Source organism: Adiantum capillus-veneris, chromosome 9 (assembly GCF_014529385.1).
Source record: "Adiantum capillus-veneris isolate H3 chromosome 9, ASM1452938v2, whole genome shotgun sequence".
NCBI classification, from domain to species: Eukaryota; Viridiplantae; Streptophyta; class Polypodiopsida; order Polypodiales; family Pteridaceae; genus Adiantum; species Adiantum capillus-veneris.
Window position 1 is genome coordinate 52,773,050 of NC_140939.1, and position 19,703 is coordinate 52,792,752.

The window sequence follows — 19,703 nt, forward strand, 5'->3', positions numbered from 1 at the left end:
GTGCGTGTGCGGCCAGTGACCACATAGACATATCCGAAAACCGTATTCTCAAAAAAAGAAAAAAAAGAAAAAAAAGAAAAAAGAAGATAAATCTTTTAAAAAAAGAGAGAAAAGTGTGTATTAAAAGAATGACTGGGATCATTCCCCAAGCGCAAGCCCAAGCCTTAGTCCTCTGTCTTATCATGAAATTAAGTGACACATAGCATTAAAGAGGGGGGGGGGGGGGGGGGGGGGGGGGTGATCGACGGCCCGAAAGTGGACGCGAGAAGACCGAGGCGGATTAAACCCGGATGTGCGATAATTGAGGAAAAATGAGGCTCCAGTTTAGCAAACAAATGAGTTCGCCCGTTGAATCGATTTGAATCCGTTGCCCCATGATATGTTTGGATACGAGCAAGGCGAAATAGCCTACTCTATCACAAATGGAGACTCCTATGATGAGTCCCATGGACCCCTCATATGTCATTTTTCCTAGAGTCTCGATGCAGTCGGAGCCCACGAACAACAACTTTAGTTTTCCTAGGTTGGCTCAACTTCCTCTCAGAGAAACCGCGATGCCTACTCCATTGATGGACCTGATAGACAATGCACCCATGATCTCTAGGGCTAGTGCAGTACCTCTACCTAGTGACGTAGTACCTACCACTAGGCCTTGACCGTATGTGCTTGTAGCCACTAATGCACACATGGCTCCTACACCTCCAATTGACAAATAGCATATGCTCCACGAGTGCCATTCTTGAGCCCCTATCCGAGTGGGCCTATGCCAAGTCATATTCCATATGCTATGTCGGCTAGGTATATGACATGGCCAGTAACCACCCCCATCCCACATATGATTCCAAGTGTGCATTCACTGACCATACCTCATCACATAGGTGATTTGGAAGCATTTTCTCAAATGATAGGTTGAACTATTGCGGAGAATATGCGTCATGCACCTGAGAGAGAACCTAGGAATAAAGCAATACGAATTCCAAAGCTTACACAAAAATTCAATGGGGACAAAGATGCTCAAAATCAAATCAAAGTATGTGATTCCCTAGGAGAACACAACGAAATACATAAGTGCAATGATTTAAGCTTGACTTTGAGTGGGAAGGCTGGAATTGGTATAGGACCTTAAAGATTGAAGTGAAAACAATTTACCCTACTCTTTGGAGAATGTTCTTGAAGGAGTACATACAAGAACCTGTGCTTTTGGGGTGTAACATCTTAGCTACAAAAGGCCGAACATGAGGAAGGCGAGTCAGTGAGAGAATTTATTAGTTGTCTAAAGCACTTAAACTCTCATTGTCTTGTAAATGAGCATTTCAACAATAACCAATTGCTCGATAGATTCCTTCAAGGATTGCAACATGAAAATATCTATAATGGCCTAGTCATTAGAGGTATTACTACCTACAAGGAAGTCACACTATCAATGCAATCCAATTGGAAGACAATTTAATGATTGCAGGTGAAAGAGTGTCCTCTGAGACAAAGTCTAGTAGCTTGCAAGCATCGGGGCATGAGCCAATGACCATAAATCTTATTGTTAAAGAGTCAAAGGTATCTGAGATGACTTTGGAAGATCTCACCAAGGCCATTCAAGAAAGCCTTAGAGATAATTGTGCTCCACAAAACAATCATGTATCCAAGAAGGGAACAACAATGGTGCTCAATTTGCTTTGGTACATAGCACTAGTGAATGCCCTACATTTAGAGTAAAATTCAATAGGAAGTGCAATGCATGTGATAGGTATGGTCACCAAGCTAAGGATTGCATAATGTTCAAATGTGTGATGGTGAATAAACCACCTTTGGTGTGGATGGAATCACCTCAAGTTCAGGCATTGATGCCTACCCACCTATTGAGAAACTATCATAGAACATGGTTCCTAGAGCCCAAAATGTTGTTCAGGCTACACGCTACCACCTCCAGTGCTAGGACTGTAGCCCCCACATCCAAGAGTCACCCTATGAATCATATGGGTTGCAAGCCATCTAGTGCTTGTTTGGATGGATGTGAGGAAGAAATAGACACTAGTATCGCCTATGGGATGGATACTCTTGAAGAGTGTCCTATATATTACATGGAAGATTGTTGGGGGAAAGTCAAGCTTGTTTATCAAGAAGATGCAAAACATCAACCTCACAACCAATAGGAAAGTTTGATGCATTAATATGCTCATGAAAGATTATATCCCAATTTGGCATTTGTAGGATTGGGGCACTAGCTAGAGCCTTCTTTAATAACTCATAGGCCTGGTCACATTCTTCGGTCCAAATAAACTCAATATGAAGCTTGTACAAGGGACGAGCTATATTAGCAAAGAATAATATAAAGTGTTGATAATAAACCAACATGGCCGATGAATCTTTGCACTCCCTTATAGTTCATTGGTGGGGGAAATTCTAGAATGACTCTAACTTTGCTCTCATCTGTAGAAATCCCATTTTTGGACACTACATGCCCTAAAATCACTCCATGTTTAACCCATAATTGGCATTTGAAGGGGTTCAATGAGATGCGATATAATATGTATCTTTCAAATGCCAATCTTAAACAAGTCAGATGCTCCTTCCAAGAGGAATGAACACACAAGTAATCTAAGAAGGCCTCAAAAAACTCCCTTAGATACTCCTTGAAGGCAGTGCTAATTAATCTTTGGAATGTAGCAGGGGCATTGGTCAAGCCAAAAGCCATCACTTAAAATGCATTTGTTCTGCATCCTATGCAATGTCTTTCCTTTAAGTTTGAGAGAGATACACTTGTGCATAATAGTTTGGCACTACACAGATGCATGTGTTGGATCAGCAGTACCAACACTTTTGGCACCCATGATGATTGTAGTAATTCCAACCCCACACATTTGCATGGTTGAATGGATGAGCAGTCCCTCTAAATACATGCATCACTAGGAGTGGTGATGGGTAGCACAACAACTAGAAGATGGCGATGCCATAGAAGAGCAAGAAAGAAAAAAACATGGAATAATGGAAACATCCTATCACTAAAGATGCAATTCCCAACTTGAAAGAAGTCTTGAAAGAGAGATTGATTGTGTCAGAACTAGCCACTCCAACATTGTTTGCATGGGAAAATACTCTTCATTGTTGTTGTTTGTTGCTGATTTTTTTTTCTTTATTTCCAATTAGTTTTGAATTTTGCTAGAGGATTCCATCCGTAGGGGACACCCACACATTGTTGTGCCATCCACGTTCACCATAAGAGACACATGGCTCAACAAGATTTCTTGAAACCATAGTTTTCAGAGCAACCTCAAGTTTCATATTGCTAACCCCTATCCAAGTCAACCTTCCCTCGACACCCATGTCGTTTTTGACCCCGGTTCCTATTTCGTGCATGGGTGCTATGTTACATTATTCTTGCAAAAGAGTGGCTCCAATATTTTGATTACTAGCATGTTTCTCTAACATAAAAGGTTTGCGTGGATATAATAGCTAAAATGGGTACAATAGCTAGAGAAACCTTAAGTGCATCAAAGATTTTTGGTTGAGCTTACGCCCCCAACAAAATAATTATCCCTTTGATTTCAGTTGGCCCATCATAGGAATAGTTTTTACCAAACCTTCGAAATAAATATGCAAATCCCAAGAAAATTTGGAGCTCTTCCAAAATCTTTGGAGAAGGCCAGTTACACATGGCCTGCAATCCCAAATAAAACAATTCTCCTTTAAGGAAACAACACTTGGAATTTCTAGCATATAATTTGTGTTTTTGGAGTGCAATAGGTGGAACCTAATAGTTGAAGTTGTGCATATCATATTTTATTAACAAGCCGAGGAGTCAAACTAGTCGTTGATGCAAGAAAAATGGTTTATCATCTTGATTATCTTGTGAAATTAAAGACTGTGTTGGGATTTACTTTGAGCTTTGATATAGCTATGTTGTTGTGAGAGCCAAGGCTAGGCCCGTCATATGAAATAAGGTGTCAAGTTGCCAAACTGGCTTGAATACCCCTAAATAGGTCAGGTAAGCTACACACAATGAAAAACATAAATGGGTAGGGGGGTCAAGCCAAGATAGAAAGGCTATATTTTTGAGCAGTGAGGGTAGCGCGAGAAAGTACGTAGGGACCTAGGGGGGATATTTTTTGGCGAGCGATTTTTTAGAATCCGACGAGCAGATTCTAAAAATATTCCTTCCTCTCTTCTCAATTTTATTCTCTCTCATGATCCCTTGTGGCCTCTCTCTCTCTCTCTCTCTCTCTCTCTCCCCGATTTTTTTCCTTGGTGAACACACCTCAATCCCACATCGTCATCACCAATTTCTTTGGCTCCTTTTTTATCTCCCTTGACCCTTTGTCAGCCTCTCTCTCTCTCTCTCTCTCTCTCTCTCTCTCTCTCTCTCTCTCTCTCTCTCTCTTCTTAGGGAACACACCTCGATCCCACATCATTGTCACCATCGCTTTTGCTTATTTTTTCTCTCCCTTGACCCTCTGTCGGCCTCGGTCTCTCTCTCTCTCTCTCTACGCCCTAACTTATCTCTCTCTCTCTCTCTCTCTCTCTCTCTCTCTCTCTCTCTCTCTCTCTCTCTCTCTCTCTCTCTTCTCCCTTAACCCACCCGTCGGTTCTTTCATAAAATCTAATATCTAACCAACCCAAATGATTTTCTCATATTAAACTGATCATTTAATGTGGGAGAATAAATGCGAACAAGGGTTAGAATATAGACATGTGCTTACGAGTCTATCTCAACATGGGGCCAATGGTAAAGGGGTCCAAATGAGAGATGATATGTCAAAGAGCATGGCTAGCTAATGGAGCTTAAAGACCTTAGGGTTAGCTTCATGAAAGACCTTCAAAGGTTAGTGTTAAAAGTCCTTTGACCTTAGGCAAGCTAGGACTTTGCTTGCGGAGGGAACCCAGCCTAAGCTTGAGGTGCTTGTCATGCTTGCTGACTAAGGTGCTTGAGGTGCTTAATGACTAAGGTGCTCCATGACTAAGGTGCTTGAGGGGTTAAGGTGTTCAAAAGTCAAAGCATTTCCCTACTCATGAGGGGGAGAGCCCTCTTTGTAGGAGCTAGAGATAGAACACACACACCCTCACACAAGGAAAGCTTGGTACAAAAAAAGCAGATAGGACACTTGTCAAGATCCTCTTCATGTTTCTCTCATAGTGTGTCTAAAGCCTATTGGTTGGTCTCCCAAGGGGTCCAATTAAAATTTTGTTCATTTCATTAATTGCCTATGCATTTATCAAGTCCGCTCTCAAAGGGAAAGGGGGAAACTTGTTCGAGGGCTACCCTTGTTTCTTGATATGCACTAAGCATGTGATTGGCCAAGCTTGAGGAGGTCCAATCATGTGCAAAGCTAGTGCTAGAAGAGGGGATCCTCGACCAAAGCGCGCACGCGTGCACGCGCGCGCGCACACACACACACACACACACACACACACACACACACACACACACACACACACACACACACACACACACACACTCATTGTGTGGGTTACAGAGCAAGAGCTCCATCTCCTTCTTGAAGCTTATAGAGAAGTTGAGAGCTTACACCAACACTCTTGGCTATAAAATGCAAATTCAACCAAGAGCCATGCTCCAATGCTTAAGCTTGTCATTTTCTTCATATTCATTACTATGCTATTATGTATGCTAAGCAAGAAGAGTGATGATAAGTGAGGAAATGTTTCTTTCTCCTATGAATGTTTCTTCTTCCTCTTCCCTACCCTCATTCCCCGCTAGCTCTCTCTACCTTTGAAGGTGTTTGAGGCCTTGGGACTGAGGCTGGGGATGGTTAATGCTTTTTACAAAGTCTATGTTATGCTCGTGATGCATGAAGCTTTCCATCTTCATTGCATCACCTAGGTCACAAGGAACAAAAGATTATATTGTACCAAGTCTCTCTTGATGGGAGAATTCATAATACAAAAGCCTATTGGAGGGGAGACCGGCTCCACATGAATCCAATCCTCAAGTGTTGTCAAGTTCTCTAAACTCTCTCTCTTGTAAAAGTATTGTTCATGCCAAGTTAATTGAGTATTATGGTTAAGTTGCTACCGCTAAATAAGTTCACCCTCTATGTTCTCAAAGTAGTCTAAAAAAAATTCTCTCTCTTAGTCTCTTAATTCCGCTATTCTCAAAGTTCATAGGCCATTTCCATTACATTGGTATCAGAGCTATTGGTTTCTCTTTTCTTGCTTAAGAAGAGAGGTCCTTAAGTTGTTGATGAAAGGTTGGACCTGTTTATTGTAATAGGGTAAGTGGAACATGGATCTATTATCTTGGTTGAGAAGGACTTAGTTCAAGGAACACCTTTGGGAACTATAGTCTTAATAAAGCTTGGGATGGGTTCTCACCCTAGCATCTCAATCATGACAAGCACCTCAAGCATCTCAATCATCAAGAACTTCAAGCATCTCAAGCATCCCGGTCATTAGGCATGACAAGCACCTCAAGCTTGGGCTGGGTTCCCACCTCAAGCACATCCCTAGCTTACCTAACTATACTAACTATTGGAGGTCTTTAATTAAGCTAACCCTAAGGTCTTTATGCTCCATTGATTAGCCTTGCTCTTTGTTAGACCTCTCTCATTTGGGCCCCTTTACCCTTGGCCCGTGTTGAGATATATTTATAAGCACATGTCTATATCCTAACCCTTGTTTCCATTTATTGTCCCACATTCAATGATTAACTTATATGAGAAAGTCATTTGGGTTGGCTAGATATTAGATTTTACGACATTACCTTTCTCTTGAAATCATAGTCCTCCTCGACTATGAGGTAGAAGAGATAAAGCCTTAGTCATTAGTCAATTGTTCTTAGCGAGTAGAGGATCCCTTTTTACCCTACGACATCATTCTACGATGGATGAATAATCCATTTGGTGGTTGGGAGACATAGCTACCGCAAGCATGTCTGCTCTTAGTCCATTTCATTCTCCCAAATTAGAGTGACAAATTCTACTTGGTGTTTGAGAGACGTTGTCATCACCAACATGATTCTAAGTATACATACTAATTAAATTTGTGCACAATGAAAAGAAGAATTAGTCTTATAAGACAAAAAATTGGTCATTTAAAAGAAATTTGTACATTTTATTACTCTAATGTAGCATTGTAAGCATTGACAAAGTTCATACTATCCTTAAGTTGTATTCTTTGCATCCATCTAGCTTCTTCAAAAGAATAATTTTTGAACCTAATAAGATACCATCGGATAATCTTACCATGTTGTAATACCTTGTCTTAATGCGGAAGGATAGCTTTGGGTTGTAGCACCTCTTCTTGGTCTTCAATTTTGGGAGGGTCTTCAATAATTGGTTCAATGGGTGGATCTCCTCTGTAGGGCTTAAGTAGGCTCACATGAAAATCATTGTGTATGAGCCAATGGTTGGGAAACTTGAGTTGGTAAGCCGTCTCATTGATAGGTTTCAAAATTTGGAAAGGACCATAGTATCTTCTCGCTAGCTTAGCATAATACTTTTGATGGCCCGTAGGATTTTTGCTCGTCGTTTTCCTCAATCGAGCCTTAGGAAACTTAAGTAAGACCCAATCATTTTCTTTGAATGTTATGGCCCTTTTGTGCTTGTCAGCAACAACATTTTGCCTGTGTTGTGAGATGCAACTACTAACTCTACAAGCAAATCAAACGCACTAAAGACAAGTAATCTGCCTATGTCCTTCTACACAGCATACAGTCATCACGCCCGTTCACCATGCAAATCATATCGGAATCGCACGAAACTTGAAGGGAAGCTACAGGGGACTATCAAGAACATATCCCATCACTATCACAGCATTCTGGAGAGGTACAAAGATCGCGATCGTTCGTCCCACAATATGCAAAAACAGTAAACGGATGATCCTAAAGGGTCGTTTTTGGGTCCCTAAAGCCTCTCCTAGGGTCAAAACAACATAAAATACGCATATAAACACTTAAAACAACAATTTAAGGCCTAAACGGATGCGTTTGAAACCTTCACCGAATCTTGAATGCTTACACTTGAATGAAAGAGCAGAGTAAGAGGAACACAATGCAAGAAACAAAACTGAATTTGGATTACCGTAGCCACAGAAGCGATGATTACAAGTTGGAGCAAAAAGGTAGCTCTCTGTGTGTAACTCAATAGTCACTTATCTTCAAAAAAATGATCTCTCTTTTTCCACTAACCTTAGTGTATTATATACCTAGGGCTTTCTAAAGTGGCCGGCGGCCAACTTCTCATGGACCTTTACATACATCACTGGAAAAATTACATCTTTGACTCAGACTTGACATAGACGATTGACATTAGTCTTTTATAGCGTTTGATGTATTAAACATTGGAAAAATAATGTGACCACATCAAAACTTTGGCCGGATGACCCAACGGGCGCCTTGGCTAGGTGGGCACTTGTATGTTGTTATCACCTCCAAACACTCCCCCCTTCCTAGCTCGTATCGTCCCTTGACACGACCTTGTGCAGTCTTGTCATAGGGTTGTCTTCAGCTTTTTCTTCAAGGTTGGTCTTCATCTTGGGAAGCGCGTTGTTGTTGATGACGCTCCCCCCTTCCTTGAGTGATGCATAGCTGTCATGTTGTTGATACATGATTTGAGCTTTGATTATCGAGGGAACGTTTCTTCTTGTTGTGCATTCGCCTCTTGGTTGCCAATCTTAGCCGCCGCCGTAAAGATGGATGTTGAAGTGTTTGATCGTGTAGAAATGATCCTCCTTGTGGCGTGGACTTTATGATGGATATTCTTTCAAGGTCCACTGTAATTTGAGTTGTTTGCAATAGGTCACCAATGTTGAAGCACTGTGTGAGCTATTTTTGATTGTTGTGGATAGCTCGCTTGCTAAATTTCTCATTGCTTGATGTTGTAGGCCATTCTTTGACTTGCCATTGTTGGATGGAGCTTTGTTGTCACCCTTGAAGATAAAAGATGCTCTTGATAAGAATATGGAGACCTGCTGTTTTTGCTCCAAGTTGTTGGTGATTGATTTGGGTAGCCCTTTCCTTATTGTTAATGTAGAAGGAATATATACAAGAAGTTGATGATGAGGTCTAGATTAGGGTCTTAAAACCTGGATGACCAAAGGGAAAAAACCCGGTGGAAAAAAAGTGCCTTTGGTATACGCGCTTATTGGAGTTGAACATTTGGAAGTTGAGTACCCGTTCATGCAAGGTGAGTGCTTGGGAGAAATAAAGTAAGAGTGCGTAATTCAAGTGCCAATTATAGGACACTCTATATGCACACAAGAGTTCTTTCAAGAAAATTATGCGGTGTGAAAATGAGTTGTTGGGTGCTTCAAGGAACAAATGTAGCACATGTGATATCCAAGGACATCTCAATAGCTTCCACATTTCCAAGAAGGGTTTTTGATGTTGAAGCTTCTCCACTCATTACTCACTACGCATAGTGAGTGAGTGTCTTTTGGACTCTCTTCTTCACTTTACCAAACTTAAAATACATAGACTTGGACTCTTATGCTCACCTATACCAGCATGAGCAACACAACATAAATATGCTCAACTCCTCCACCTTGAGCAGTACCTAGAATAGCTAAGACTCTTAGACCACAGAGAATATTACTTGAAGCTTTGGGACTAATGCCTTGCTCATTTAGTGGCTCAGTTACCCGACTCTTGACTTTTATGCCATGTATTTTTAATGGAGACTTGGACTTACCTGTTCATGGCCTGAAACCCAATGCCATAAGTTCTTGAGATTAAGGCCTCTATCATTGTGTTGGTCTTTGGATGCCACCATTTTGTCGAGTAGGTTGGCATATTCTGGCTCCTCTTGACTTGCTTGTTGTATGTTGATACTTCTTTGTAAAACAAGTCCTTCAGCTCTGATAGTGCTTGATGTAGCCTTTGCATTAATTTCCATGAGAAGCGATTTTCGAGATGTGTGGGTTCTCTGTGATTGAGTTTCCACTAGAAATTTTGGAACCCATCTTGTTTTTGGTCCTTGTGTCCGTCTTTGGCATTTTATCTTCTTCTACAATTTGATGGACACTAGGCTTTGGTATCCAAACCTAATGATTTCCGTTGTAAAAGCCTTGCTTTTGTAATTGATGACAAGGTATCTATCTGTAGATTGCAGCATCCTTGGTTGTAATTGGCTTCTGTTGGCTTTTGGTTGTCATTGCTTGCTTTGGGGTAGGAGCTTGTGCTGCTTGATTTCTCTTCGTTGTTCCCGATTGAGCTACAATTTTTGGTAACCATATTTGTGTGTTACCTTCATAAATTCCTTGTGCTTCGAGTAGCTTAACTGGAATCATTCGCTGATTCACCTGTTTGCGTTGGGTAATTTGACTAGCGAGTGACTTTGGTACCCAAACTTGTCGCATTGCCCGCTTGGAAGGTCTTTTTGTTTGCCTTTTGTTGGTGTTCTTTCGCTTGCCTGAGTATTTTGTATTCCGTTGATAGCGCGTCTTGTTCCTTGTAGAACTCGTTGATTGAGGTGGGTAGGTCCAGGCTGTTACTTTAGGCTTTTTGGCCCACACATTAGCGTTTCCTTGGAAGTAGCCCTGAGCAATGATTGACTCATTTGATGCTACCCACCCTGTCACCTTTTGCTGTAGTGGTTGAACTTGTGCTTCATGTATCCAGGCTGGGTCTTTGACTTGGAAGTGCTCTTTGGATACCAACACTTGGTTGACATTCTTCGGCTTCTTCTGGATGCTTTTTTGTGATGGAAACTTTGGTTGATAGACTTTTTGCTTTGGTTTCCATTGCATTGTTGATGGTGTGGCTCTTGATGTAGAGGCTTCGTGGGAAATTTGATAGAAGCTCGTTGAAGGTAAAGTCGTCTGGCGAGGTTGATATACTTCAATGTTTACCTTTGCTTTACCTTTTTCCGCGATGGTTGGCGATTTATTCTTTGCATGGATTTGAGAAGCTTCATGGAGTCTTACCGTTGTTGTTGTTGAAGCTTTTGATTGTTGTCGAAAGAAGATGTTCCTCCAGCTTTCTGTCAGGACCAGACTCTCTTTAATATGATGGGAGTTGATTATGTGGAAAGTATCTTTATACTCCCCGGTACTCAATTTGATTACAGCTTCTGCCACTCCAACGCTAGGAATCGGCATTTTTGAACTTGTGTAAACTATTTCCTCTAGCTCGTTGATTGGTGGCTTTCCCATCATGATCCACGTTCCATAAGTCATTAGATTCTTTGTTGCTTCTGGATCTATTGCGGCCGAACATGTAACCTTGAGCCCTGTTTGTCCGCATAAATTGAATTTGATCATCGTAGGAGATAGTCCATCTTCTTCCTTGTCTCCGTTCTTCTTTTGATCTTGCGTTTGTTGAAGATTTGCCCTTGAACTTGGAAGCTTTTCTCCTTCATCTACTTTCATTTGCACTTTTTCTAGAGTCGGCTTCTTTGAAACAGCTTTTGTTGTTTCTTCAGGTATGTCAATAATGACATATTCTTGTGGTTGCCATGCTTCCTTCGTTTTCAATTTTGTCTCATGCTCCAAGATGTAGCTATCTGTCTCACTTTTTCTGCTTTCACACTCACAAACTTCATTAGCTTCCTTCAACACTTTCAACATAAAACATGAAACTAGGTCGTAGCCTTCTTCATTACAAAACTTGGTTGGAGTTAGCTCATTACACACACATCCAAGGTTGCCAATATTTGAGTCCATACAAATGGCTCAAATAATTGCTCTGGAAAGGGTTCCGGTATGTAAGCTTCATCGTCCATTGATCTTTCTAGGATGCAATCCTCCTTCACTGAGCTTCCACACTTCGAAGCACCACATATCCAAAGTTCTTGTTTGGTTTGTAGACACGCAGGTATCTCTTTCCCATTGACTATAGTAGAGTCGATTTCTTCTAAAGGAGTTCTATTCACATCTCTATAGCTATGGTCTTTTATGCTTATTTTTGTGGTGATCTTTTTATGTCTCAAGTAGATATAGTCATAGCCCCAATCTTGAACCATCTTAAGTTGACGCATGAAAGGTCTTCCTAAAATGATATCAAAATTGTTCCCTTTTCCAAAATCTACTATTGTAAATGTATTCTCATATTCAATCCCACAAGAAGTCACAATAATTTGCTCTAAGATACCCAGAGTTTTTTCCGTGTATCCATCTGCAAGTTGTAGCTTCATTCTAGTTTTCCTAAGCGCTGGTCTCCCCCATTTTTCCCAAATGTCTTTTGTGGCTATGGCTACTCCAGCCCCACTATCAAGTATAGCCAATGTTTTAACTCCTTTGTATTCCACAGGTAAGGTGGTGTTTCCTTCTTCTCCTTCGCAATATTCCCCCACCTTGTTTATTGGCACAGGTTTAGCGTTTGCACTTTCTTGTCGAGTTTTGTTTGATTGTTCATTTGAGGGTAGATCTTGAAGAGGTATCTTTAATCCCATCTTCCCCAAATTGTTGCCTACTTCATCCCATATGTGTGGTCTAATCTTAAGCAGTTCAGATAGAGTAACAATGCACTGTATTGGACCTGACATCAACTCTTGCATACTCTTTGTATCCATCATCTTGGATATGGCTTTCCTTTGAGATGGCACCACTCTAGTCTCTGAGTCTGCCTCATGTATGAGGGTAAGGTCTTCAAGGACTCTTGTTTGCTTTCAATTGAAACTTCCGTCCCTGCATGTCCATTTAGAGATTGAATGTCTCCCTGATAGACTTCATGCCCTATATTGACCTTAGTATGGGTGCAGATTGGAAAGTTGCACTTCCATATTTTGCACTTCTAATTGCTTCCCACAATTCATTTGGCCATGGCTCATCTATCTCTGGGATAGGTGCCATAAATTGTGATTTTGACCTTGCATCATTAGTGGTGTTGGCCACTACTTGATCATCTAGTTGAATTTCTAGGCTATTGGTTTCTTGTGCTATAGTATTTGCTTGCACATCCTTTTGTGATTCTAGCTCAATGTTTCTTTCAGTTAATGTGTCAACAACCTTTGCCTTAGGCATTTCAAATCCAACACTTTTTGGTTTTGTTTCTGGAGGTGGAATTGGTGCTTCTGGCTCCATCATTGCCTGTGTAGTTTTTACCAATTCCTTACACATTTTCAACCTCTCAGTCTCTACCTCAGCATGAGGATATTTCATCCCTCGTTGCTCTAGGGTTTGGTTGGGTTTCAATCTAGCCTCATATGCTTCTAGTGGAACATCTAATGGCTCTAGGACTTTGTCTACCAACACAGATCCTCGGGAAGACGCCTTCCTTGGTTTCTTATCGCTCACCACCGTTTCGTTTTCTCGTTCTTGTTTTAACTGCTCCTTTGTCTCTTGTAATTCTGTTTGTAGTGCAGTTTGATTTGTAATTGTTTTTGCTTTAATTCTATCTCTTTTGGCTTTCCAAGATTTTCTCCCAATCCTCACTGACACACTAGTTGCTTCCCCGTGTTTGGGTTGTTGATCTTTCTCCTCATTAGCTTGGTCCTCATCATTTTCTTTTGCTTGGGCTCTAATCACTATCTTCACAGGAATTTTGGGTTTTTCCTCTGATCCACTTGGAGAAGGTAACACTCCCACAACATTCATTGTTGTTTTCTCCTGTTTGTTTGGGTGTTTTGGACAATTTGGAACAACGTGTGTAATGGAACACTCCAAACAATATCCAATTATCTCTACACAAGAACAATTCTTGGCCCAATGATTACCTCCATACTTGTAGCATGGTCCATCTTGTTGAGTCACTGGTGGCACATTTGATGGTTGTTCTTGCTTAGCCAGAACGGTCTCTGGTCGACGCTCTTGATTGGCTATGAACATCAGATTTTCCTCATTCAATGAATAGAGTTTTCTCATAGGTTCTTGCCCTAGCTTAGGTTGTGATACCGCAGCTCTTTGTAAAGCCCTTGATACAACCCTATTTTGAAATAATGAATGATTTGGTAATGGCATTTGTTTTTCTATTTGGTGTCCAAATAGTATCCCCCTCGTGTAGGTTTGATTATAGCAACACTCACTCATCTCATGATTGGTCCATTTTTTCTCAATGGCACACCCTTTGATTCGTTGTGCTACCTACGCTGCTAGCTCATCTAGGTTGGTCATTAATTGAGACATAACCACTTGCTTTGTGTTGGTTTCACTAGATGATAAAGCAGCATTATCCATAGTGATCTTTGTATCACCAATTTCTTCGCCATAGGCTTTACAATTGTCAACTAGGTATAACGCTTCTCTCGTGACTTGTTCAAAGGAAGTACATCCTTTTAAGTGCAAATCTTTCTTGAGAGTTTCATTTTTCAAACCCTCTATGAAGAGAATTGATAATCTTTCATCCTGTGGTAACTCGCGTTCCGGACATCTCTATATATATTGTTTGAAGCCTAGCAATGCTTCCTTCACTCTCTCATCTTCTTTTTGCTTGAATGCATAGATTTGGGACACTGCGTTATGCTTGATTACCCTTTTAGAGAACTCCACAACAAATTCTTCCAACAGTTGTTCAATGTTTGAGAAGGCATTTTTGTCCAACGGTTGGAACCAATTCAATGCTATCCTTTCCAAGGTTAAGCCAAATCCCTCATATTGTGTATGAAAATAAAATACTTGTTCGGCTCTTAACACTTGTTTGAGCAAGGATGCATGTACGTATGGATCCCTTAATCCATCATACTTCTTCTTGACACATTTGGCCAATTGATATGGTCTCATTGGTTCTGGTTCAACCATGTATCTTAGCGTGTTGGGGTCTCTCACAAAGACATCCCTGGTTCCTTCTTCTCGTCTTGGAGCAAATCCTGGTGGAATCCCCTTCGAGACATGTTTTGGAAATGTTGATGGATTTGTAAGTCTAATTGGTGGTCTCTTGGTTCCACTCAATGAGGTAGGAGCTACACTCTCGTGAATAGCTATTTTGGATGTTTGAGGTCCATTTGATCCCATAGTTTCAATGTTAGCTTCTTGCTAATCAGTCTCAAAAAACCCTGGTACGCTTACACTCGGTTGAAAGTAGTAAGCAAAGATTGGAGTACCCATTTATGTATATCTTTCTAGCTCAATTGGGCTGATAAGGTTGTACTCTCGTCCATACTTATCTACCATTAGAACTTGCACTCCCTGGTCATCTGTGTATGTGAAGGCATAGAGGTTCTTGTAGTCTGTCAACTCTTCAATGATGGAATTTAAACATCTATAGAAGTTTTTTTGATCCCCAATAGGTAACCTATTAAGGCCATCATAAGTGTAATCCGTTAGAACTCTCATGGCTTCATTGGTTTTGATGAACCTCACGTTGGGTTTGTTGATTAGAGGACGCTTCTCCTCTAAGTCTCCAACAATTTCCACTTTTGCTCTTTCAAAATCCCGCATTTTAGTTGATTGGTTTGGCTTCCAGTGAGCTACATGATCACTTGACAAATATCCATGAGCCCTGCCTTGAGGTTTGGCTTGATATGATCGATAAGCCTCATGGTCTTGTCTCAACCCTCTTGTTATAGGTGTTGCAATATTTCTGGTTGTTTGTGTAGGTGGCATAGCTCTGAGTTGAGTGGGAAACCCTAATGACGGATGAGTTATCATGTTTAAGCCTCACTCAATACTCTCAAGATGGTCTTTGATAAGAACACCTTGGCTTAGTGCACAATCCCTTTTTGCCCCTGGTCAAGTCTCTAAAAAGTCAGAAAGTTGTGACTTTTTTGGTCTCTGGAAATTGGTCTTGGGGTACCCTAAAAGTTTGGATTTAGGAAACCTAGTAAAATTAAGCTCTAAAACCCGCAAGCTCTAAAATTAAGTGCTATTGCCCGCAAGCTTTCTTCCTAGCTATACCTGACTCAATTTGGAGTTGTCTATCAAAAGTTAGAGCAATTTTAGTGAAGTGCACTTGAAATAGCACTCAAAACAGTCTCAGGACCAGAACACAGGAACTTTGGCTTGTATCTTGGATTCTAGAGGGTATTTTTCACTCAAACTTGAGATTTGGGATGTACTCAAGTAGGTCTACAAACTTATGAAGTCAGATACCCCCACTATGTAGAGGTACACCGATCACGATCGTTGACCCCATGTCACAGATTTGGAAGATTTTTGCACAGTAGCTAGCCCTTGATATCTTGATACCAAGTGTCTTTGTATTTTTTAATTTGGAGATGTTTTGACCAATGAAAACCCAAATCTCAGGTGGTTCTGCGGTTATTGGCTTGATTGTGTAAATGGGACTTTTCACCACTTTCTTTTGCTTTTTCTACCTTGATTCTTTTGGAAAATATGTTGCACTAGATGTCAGCTACCTACTCATAAATTTTCAGTCCAAAATGTCACTGGGGTACACCGATCGCGATCGTAGTTCCAATTCTTTTTTGCATCAAATTTTAGGAGTTGATAGACATGGGTATGATTAGTCTATTCCCAAAGCCACTTTGCATTTGTATCACAAAAACTTGAATTTTCTCAAAATTTTGGTATGAAGGATCAGTGATCAGTGTTTGCCCTATTTGACAACTGTCTTTTGGTTTTTTGACCGTGGTTCTTTTGAGAAAGTTGTTTGTCTAGTTATCAGCTACCTACTCACCAAGTCTCAACTCAAAATGTCACTATGGTACACCGATCGCGATCGTACTTTGGAGCCCAAATTGGATGAAACTTGTGGATATGCTAGACAATAATGTGTACAATCTACTCCCCAAATCTTTTTGAATTTGGACAAGAAAAAGTCAAGTTTTTACCAGATCTTGGTCTGTTGCAGTGGTTTTCTGACTGTCTGCTGTTTTTGGCTATTTTGGTGATTTTTTTTTTTAATTTTGAAAACTCTTGGTATCTTATATAACCTAGGTGTATGTATGGGTAAAGTCTGGTCAAAATCTGGTACTGAGGTACACCAATCGCGATCGTAGTTTGGAGCCCAAATTGGATGAAACTTCACCACCTTGTTCACTAGGCTATTTTAAGACTACCTGCCAAATCTTTTTGAATTTGGACTCAAAAAAGTCAAGAATTTACAGTTTCTTGGTCTGAAGTGCTCGATTTCCTGAATCTGTCAATTTGACTTGATTTTGGTGTTTGTTTTGGGATTTGAAAGCTATCTGGGGTTGTCTTGTGTACACACTATCCCTCTGTATGGTTTCTTCCCAGTTTTGATGCGTTTTGGTCTACTGAAAGTCAATTTCTATGCCAGTTTAGCAGTTTTTGACTTGGATCTGTATTCAGATGGTTTGACCAGTTTTTTGTGGTTTTTGGCTCTAGGTCCTTTAGACTTTTATGTTTGTATACACTTGGGGAGTCCACAGGTAAAGTCTGGTCAAAATCTGGCATTGAGGTACACCGATCGCGATCGTACTTTTGAGCCCAAATTCAACCAAATTTGGCATTCTTGTAGACACTGATGTTTTAAGGCTATCCCCCAAGTCTTTTTGCATTTGGATCACCAAAAGTCAAGATTTTACATTTTCTGGGTCTGTCAGGCTAGTTTTACCCAAGTGGCCCGATTTCCTTGATTTTGATGTTTTTGGGTGTGGTTGTTTTAGACAAACTTGTTCAGAATACTATCAGGAAGGCACATGTCAAATCTTGTACAATTCTGGCACTGAGGTACACCGATCGCGATCGTAGTACAAAGGCCAAATCAGACCAATTTTGGTGTGCTTGTAGACACATGTGTTCTAAGGCTATTCCCCAAGTCACTTGCATTTGGATCACTAAAAGCCAAGATTTTACACTTTCTAGGTCTATCAAGCTGGTTTTGTCCAAGTGGCCCGATTTTCTTATTTTTTGATGTTTTTGGGTGTGGTTGTTTTAGACAAACTTGTTTAGAATCTTATCAGGAAGGCGCATGTCAAATCTTGTACAATTTTGGCACTGAGGTACACCGATCGCGATCGTAGTACAGAGGCCAAATCTGATGAAATTTTACAGGCTCTCTCTGACAAGTATTTCCTAGTGCTTGGTGCTACCACTTTGTGATTTGAATCAATTTCAGCTGTGTTTGGTCAGATTTTCTAATTTCAAAGTCTTATGGCCCTTTTGCCAAAGTTATGGTTTTCTGGTGTTTTTGACTCTATCTTTTGTCCCAAATCTGACTAGAATTTGATTTACTTATCCTACTCCTAAGTACAGAAATGAAAGAACATAAGAAAATGAATCAAACAAAACAAACAAGATAGAAAACAGATGATGGATTAGTACTCAATCGATACGAAGAAATTTGAAGAGAACAAATGATTAAAGCAACCTCACTCACAACTCCCTATATCTCTCAAGAGTAGATCTAGCCAGTCCCCCGACCCTAGACTCCACTAAGCACTAAACCCCTGTCTAGATGCTTCACTGAAATGTAAATGGAATGGAAATTATCTTTTGGAACAATAAGAAAACTCTGAATACGCACTCGGTCACTCATCACCTAAGATTCATTCCCCGGCAGCGGCGCCAATGTTTGCGGGTCGCCGCAACGGACGTCCATAGCATAGCTCTCAAGCATCAACATAAAATTATCGATACAGGGGAAGCGACTCAGATGAGGCATGGAAACTCATTAGGATGTCAACCCTAATGAAGTGAACTCAAAGAGATGCAACTACTAACTCTACAAGAAAATCAAACGCACTAAAGCCAAGTAATCTGCCTATGTCCTTCTACACAGCACTACAGTCATCACGCCCGTTCACCATGCAAATCATATTGGAATTGCACGAAACTTGAAGGGAAGCTACAGGGGACTATCAAGAACATATCCCATCACTGTCACAGCATTATGGAGAGGTACAAAGATCGCGATCGTTCGTCCCACAGTACGCAAAAACAGTAAACGGATGATCCTAAAGGGTCGGTTTTGGGTCCCTAAAGCCTCTCCTAGGGTCAAAACAACATAAAATACGCATATAAACACTTAAAACAACGATTTAAGGCCTAAACGGACGCGTTTGAAACCTTCACCGAATCTTGAATGCTTACACTTGAATGAAAGAGCATAGTAAGAGGAACACAATGCAAGAAACAAAACTGAATTTGGATTACCGTAGCCACAGAAGCGATGATTACAAGTTGGAGCAAAAAGGTAGCTCTCTGTGTGTAACGCAATAGTCACTTATCTTCAAAAAAATGATCTCTCTTTTCCCACTAACCTTAGTGTATTATATCCTAGGGCTTTCTAAAGTGGCCGGCGGCCAACTTCTCATGGACCTTTACATACATCACTGGAAAAATTACATCTTTGACTCAGACTTGACATAGACGATTGACATTAGGCTTTTACAGGGTTTGATGTATTAAACATCAGAAAAATAATGTGACCACATCAAAACTTTGGCCGGATGACCCAACGGGCACCTTGGCTAGGTGGGCACTTGTATGTTGTTATCACCTCCAAACAGTCTTTTGATAAACTACACATTTTGAAACATACTCTTGTAGGTCCACTTTCATGGTAGGCCAATAGAAATACATCTCTACTCCTTGAAAAGCTACCTGGAGTAATCCAGGTTGCTTCCCCCTATCATACTTGATCTTTTGGCATACTACACATTTTGAAACATACTCTTGTATGTCCACTTTCAAGGTAGGCCAATAGAAATATGTCTCTACTCCTCGGAGAGTAGGTTGAATGCCTCTATGCCCCACATAGGGAGGAGCATGGGATTCATACATAAATTTCTTACGAAGGAAATGGGTAACACATAGCCTATTTCCGTGGAGAAGATAACCATCCTGCAAGGTGAATGGTTCCTCTTTCTTCCCCAAAGCCAGGACTGACATTATGTATCTAAAGTTAGGGTCAGTAGCATACTCATCTATCAAAGAAGATAGATCATTGTGAGTAGCTA